Source organism: Branchiostoma lanceolatum, chromosome 11, assembly GCF_035083965.1.
Source record: "Branchiostoma lanceolatum isolate klBraLanc5 chromosome 11, klBraLanc5.hap2, whole genome shotgun sequence".
Classification (NCBI taxonomy): domain Eukaryota; kingdom Metazoa; phylum Chordata; class Leptocardii; order Amphioxiformes; family Branchiostomatidae; genus Branchiostoma; species Branchiostoma lanceolatum.
In genome coordinates this window covers 12,587,874-12,594,285 of record NC_089732.1, presented here as the reverse complement: position 1 = coordinate 12,594,285, position 6,412 = coordinate 12,587,874, and positions in this window count along the sequence as shown.

Genomic DNA, 6,412 nt, shown 5'->3' with positions numbered 1-6,412 from the left:
TGCACTAAATATTAAATTGATCATTTGGACTTTTATATTCCTACTGGCTCTGACGTGGGTTGCAACTTTCATACAATGCTCACTCGTGAAATTAGAATTCATTGATGTCCAGAGGCGTATGGTTATCTGACTGCTCCTTTAATAACCCAACACATTAATTCCTCCAGTAGCGCGGTACTTTCATGTCATTGATTAAATTTTTGTCTTCTACGAGGGCTTTTAGTCTTATTGTTTAAGATCAGCTCTTTAATGTGAAATTTTAACTAGAAATGCAAATATAACGGATATATTCAAATTATCACTTGTGGTCTCATATGAGCAATCGCTGTGTGTAGGCGTCGATAGTTATTCGTGTTTTTTTTCGTATTTATTATACAGTTTGATACCAGTAGATATTTACTGCAATCCAATCAGCAGCCAGAAATCTCCAAGCTGAAAATCATACGTATACGATAAAGTAATTGCTAAAATGTCTAGAATGAACCAACCTTCTCATAGCCAATTACGAACATGAATAGTTCCATCTGTTGTCATCTAATTTTAGATGTTAATACAAATAGATATAAAGTATGTATAAATAAATATGCTATGGGAACGCTGCACTTTGTTAGATATTAACAGCTAGCGATATGTCAGGCGTTATTCCTTGTCGCTGAGCTCTGTTGATCCATCTAAATCCCACCCAAATCGGTGCATGTAGATTATCAGGTGGATATAAAGGGCATCCTATCAGTCACATTCCACAGCTGCACCGCTGAATATCAAACAGCAATGAATCCAGGTCAGAGAGATAACCCCTTGCGGGTCTCCTTTCCAAAACGTCTACATCACTGTCAAACCAGAACACTTTAAGCCGTTGTCGTCAAGCACACGCAACCGGACGATACAAAACAGATCCAGGGTTGCGTGCGAAGATTGTAATCCCGAATTATGCAGATTGCCGTTCATGGTCGACTAGATTAAGATATTTCTCACGGCTGGCACGTCAATCTCGATTAGACCAAATTCCGAACGGAACTGGTTATACATGATTATGCTCATAGATGAAATTGTAAGAAACCCTGCTGCTGAATACCGCAGCAGTATCACAAGAACTGCTGCTAAAAGGTTAATGAAGAAGAATATAAGCGATAGCAATAACTGCGGCTCATTATTTGACGTTATTCTCATCAGCTTGTTATTTAGGAAGCCATAATGGAATTTTGATGACAATTGTGTCTCGACTCTCGCAATCACTGAGAAGTGATGAAGTAGGACATATCATTTGTCGGTAAGTCTACGCTATTAGATTGACTCTCGCTACAATAGCAGAATAACGTCTTCTAACATAATTCCACCAGGGTACATAATTCCGTCACCCTAAAAAGATACGTCCAAACAGTTCTCCAAACATCCGTGAATAGTTTCATCAGGTTAGTAAGTCACTGAATAAAAAGACTCTTTTCACACTACCAAGAGAGTTATTCCTGTGCTGCATTGCCATGTGAACCAGTCAGAATTGCCTTGAAGAAGGTGACAGATGGTCACCGAAACGTCGGTGGAGTAAATCTCTTGGTTGTGTAAAAAAGACTCTTTTATTCAGATCTCCAAGCAGATCCCCAGCATAATGCACTCCTGTATATCTAAAAAGTGCATACCTGGTGTGTGCTGCACTGAAATCTTTCAAACTCACTGTTTTTCAAAGTGGCGGATCGATTTATGTTATTGAAAGTTACTAGTCTCAGAGGTTGATTTCAAATGTTAATGTCAGTCTGCACGTCACACGTCGAATATGATAAGCACTGTGACCTTGTTTTGTCAGGTCTCATTTTTCAGTGTTGATGCTGCTACCGAATATAAGCAGCTGCTAGTCAAGAGTTCTTCACCACTGTGTCTAGCAACTTTTCATGTTGATTGAGATTGGTAAAAAAAATGTATTCAAGGCATTGAATACGAGGCTTATCCTGTCTGCAAACCGTCTTTACCGAACCTTGATGTCAGTCTTAACGTCTTAAGGTCCTGTGAACCCGAAGATGATATACCGGAGCACATACCTTAAGGCCTCCATGGTGTATTTCCCTGGAATTGGCACCATCAACAACATCTCGTAAACGTCACAACCCATACAATAGTGACTGTATCAGCTGGTGAATATGTTCAATCAAATGTCCATATCGTGCCTCTCCATTTCTGAAAACCTTTGCGTTTGCAATTTTGTAAAATAAGTCACAATAATTACGGCTTTAAAGTATTAAAAGCTATTATGATGAACGCAAGTTTTGCTCTCCTTTCGAGCGTACCGGTCCTAATGGCACCTTTACGTAAAAAAACAAAAACATTACCAGACTTACGCCAAATAGCAGTTGCTCAAGCAACTAGATATGATTTTTATTTCAAGCAACCAGATATGATTTTCATTTGCCTTTCAACAGCGAAACTTAACAAGAACTGTCGAACACCAGTTTTTAACCTCGAACTATATACATTAGCATGACAATAATGTGAAGACAATTTTGAAGTAGTCAAACAGGAAAAATCAAGATAGGGTTGATGATAATGAGTCACTAGCTCTTGTTTGTTTGAGCCCAGCTGATGTTGTCTGTCCGTGGGGGGTGAAAGCGCTATGCCTCAAGAGCCATACAGCTAGACACGTAGCCCTCCTTCTCTGGTGAGGGTGTGAGCGTATATCCTCTCGTATGAACAGAATTACCTACCATTTACCACTATTGGTAAATCCCCATTTGCATGCAGTGTTTTACCTTGATATATTGTCTATAGTTTAAACACACGGGATATAACTCAAGGTTTTTTGGTTGTTCCCAACGCTCTCTTGAGAATGCCCTTTACACGCAAGAGAATCTACGTTCAATGATGCAATCTATCATTCCTCCGAACAAAGTGTGTACAATAACGCCCGGTTGTAAACCTTGTATAAACTGGCGCCTTTCCTTGTTAGTAGCCTTGATGAGTTGACGGTAGCAGCTGTCGGGGCAGGTGTGGTTCCAATTAGTCGATGGAACTCCAGGCAAATTGCAGCAATGTAAATACTCCAGCTGTCAATCTTGTTCATCTACTAGTCTTCAAGTTTTCTTAACTGTGACAGGATGTCTCAACAGCTGTATCTCTATAAACTATATCAAAACTGTTTATAATTCTGATATATCATATTTGTGCCAAATTCTAATTGTAACACTACATATCTATCTTGAAGGGAATTTCCTAACCGTTTCTAATCTTGCATCGTTGATGTGAATTACATTTTCTTGCAACATTGTTAAATGTGCAATAACATAGTGAACAAGTATTACGGAAAACCATATACTCCATCGTATCGGTTCTTAAGGATTATCAAATAAGATACGTGTAGACTTAACGGTGCGACATTTAACAGTTCATTGATAGACTAGTCTTTCTGGGACCTTTCATGGCTCATTGTTTGCATGGTCAATGCTTCATGTCTAAAACGTTTCTGATGCGAATTGTTCCCGGTCGAAGATATAGTGAAATCCTTACCTTCTTTGCATCTTAGTAACTGTATCTTAGCATCTACAAGGGGAAACTTAACTTCTTGTGCATTTTTTCAGTGTGGAGTTGTTCACAATTAGAATATGAGAATATTCACACATTGGACCATGTCAGCTGCCGACGGTCTCACAATAGACTCATTTGACCCTCACCGACGAAGCAGACAAATTATAGAAAACTGCCGTTTTTGCTCTGGTGCCTCGTCTCCCTTCGTACCAAAGTACCTAATGCACTCGCAAAGCACATACTTGACTCCCATGATAGTTGGCTTCACGGATTGTTAAAGCTGATGTCAGATTATATAGATTAACAAGAGTTCGGAGACCTCAAAACTTTGACCTACCTTCCTGCTAGCCTTCCCGACATGCCTAGCATCCAAATGCCGATTGCGGAAATGTGGACACACAACAATTCCAGAAACAAACAAACAAACAAACATAGACTTGCATCGCATTTCCTTCGGTCGGTGGAGAATTTTATTCGTTGATATGAATTGTTATGATATAAAGTCATTCAGGTATTAATCAACTAAAACTACTATTAAGCTAATTTATATGTATTTCAAATATTTCAAGTCATTGCATATTTTGTTATTTGCAACAGCGTTGGTAGGATGACCTGGATTTTCTATGCTAGAATTACTTTTGTGAGTGAAGATAGTACAATGACTGACCCTCGTAGAATTTACTAACAGGCTCGACGTGTGCTGATGGCTCGATGCTGATATTGCATGGATTACTAGTGGAATACCCAAGGGTAATACATTTGCCCAGAGATCCTTGACTGGCCATTCAGCCATTTAATGAGTTGGCACGAGCAGTTATCATGTAACTTGCAAGTATTATGATTGGCAGCAACGTCGCAGTTCATTACACACTAAGCATGGTTTTCTCAATGTTTTGATTAATAGACGCCAAAAATAGTTACTCATTGACAAGCAACTGGATAAAATTTAGAAACAGTCAGACGTTTCAGATAGCATCCGCTATCTTTCGTCAGTGACTAAGGACAGATCTGATAGAACTAGGTTTTTATACCGAACGGCTGAATAGATATGTTAATGAAGTAAATACAATTTCATTATTATTGTTTTGAACTCACGATCACAAAAGTCTCTGGATGATTATGACTGGTCGTAATAAGAATATACTTTGAATCCATTTGATATTAGGGTTTTTAGTTTTAGTGATTTGGGAAGAAGTGCGTAGTTTACTGCATTAAATTTTAACGGTGGGAACACACATCACTGTCCCAAATGTGAATATTCGCGATGGTGAAATCTTAGCCGTTGAACAGTGACCGCTAAAGCTGAAATTGGGTTACCGTTAACAAATCAAGAATTACAGAATGCAAGAATAAAGTTGCGATGATCTATGGAAATATCATATTTCATGATAGCTATTGGAGCTCATCGTGCACTTGTCAACATCAATGTTACACAACATTCATTACGCCAATCATGTTAATTGATTTATTTAAATTCAGTATCTAAGATTTAAAGGGAGATCCATTGCTTATGACATGATGAATGGCAATATATAGCCTCCTTTTATTAGAAATTAGACGCTCGGGCAGATTTCTTTGTCTGCAAAACCGCTTTCAAGTAGTGTAAATGTTTCATGACACGTGCAACAGACACACGAATGTGCTCTTGAAGGGAAATGGGACAATCCAAAACATCATGAGTAAGAGAAGACCTCCCGATTGGCCGTTAGTATTTTTTAGGGCTTCATAGCCATGTCAAAGACAAGTATATAATGTGAAATATTATCCTTCGTTGGTATTTTAGACTCCTCGAGTGAATTTCACGCACTAAGTACATTAAAACTAGTAGAAATGACGCCCCCCATCAAACTTCCCTTTCTTGTCAATCTTGCTATAACTCTGCTTCTAGTCATACATAAGTTCCATACATAAGTTCAGCAAGTTTTTTGGCTCATGCAGAAGTTGAATAGGCGATAGTTTGGCACTCTCAACCCATTTTCAGATTATCTGAATTATTGTCAGGGATATTTAATATCCTATTCCATGCATAGGGTATTGAAGTCTCGTACCATCAGCGTAGATTTGCATATCCTTCAGATTCATCTTTCATCATGTCGGAATCTATTAACGTTCCCTGCCTAAAAAAAGATAAAGATGATAGATAGACGTACTCCTTCGTTACGGTGCCTACTTTTGTGTCTGTACTACCTGTCAGTAGATAGGAAATTGAATTCTCTTCGAAACTCGTGGAGGATCTACGAGAGAAGTACTCGATCTTACAGAGAGAGCTTCTTTGTAGAGAACATATTGATTCCACGCTAACCCCACCATGTTTGGAGGTCAATAACCTGTACTCCAGCCGCTCTTGCAGATTCTGAGATAACCCTGAAGAAGACTTAGATGTTTTTATTCAGTAAACTTCTAAGTAATCCTACCTTGTGCTTCAAGCTGTGTTGCATTGCAAACTGGCCTTTACTAAACCCTTCTGTTCATCGATCCTTGCTATGTATCCTTTGAAGATACCAGCCTGTCACCTCAAAGGATTATGTGTACATCCAGACTGATGCAACATTTAAATTGCTTTCAGAAGAAAAAAAGTCGAGGGCCTTTCTCCAAACCAAAGCGATTTGATGAAAAGACTTAGTATCGATCTTTCTACGGATTAATGTTGGAGAAATCAATGTTTAAGGTCAAAGCATGTGTATATGTGACTTTTATCTGTGATTTAGATACCCATTCCTGTGATATCACGACAAGGATAGATTCCTAATTGTTCGTCCAGATAAGTAACTTGTTTTACAATCTGAAAATCGTGCCATTTCTCTTTCATGTTTTGCTTTCGTTCGAGGCTTTGTTTGCACTGTTTCTTGCAGCTGTTACTGACGGAGAGAGGCTTGCCATTCTAGTGACACATACACATGGT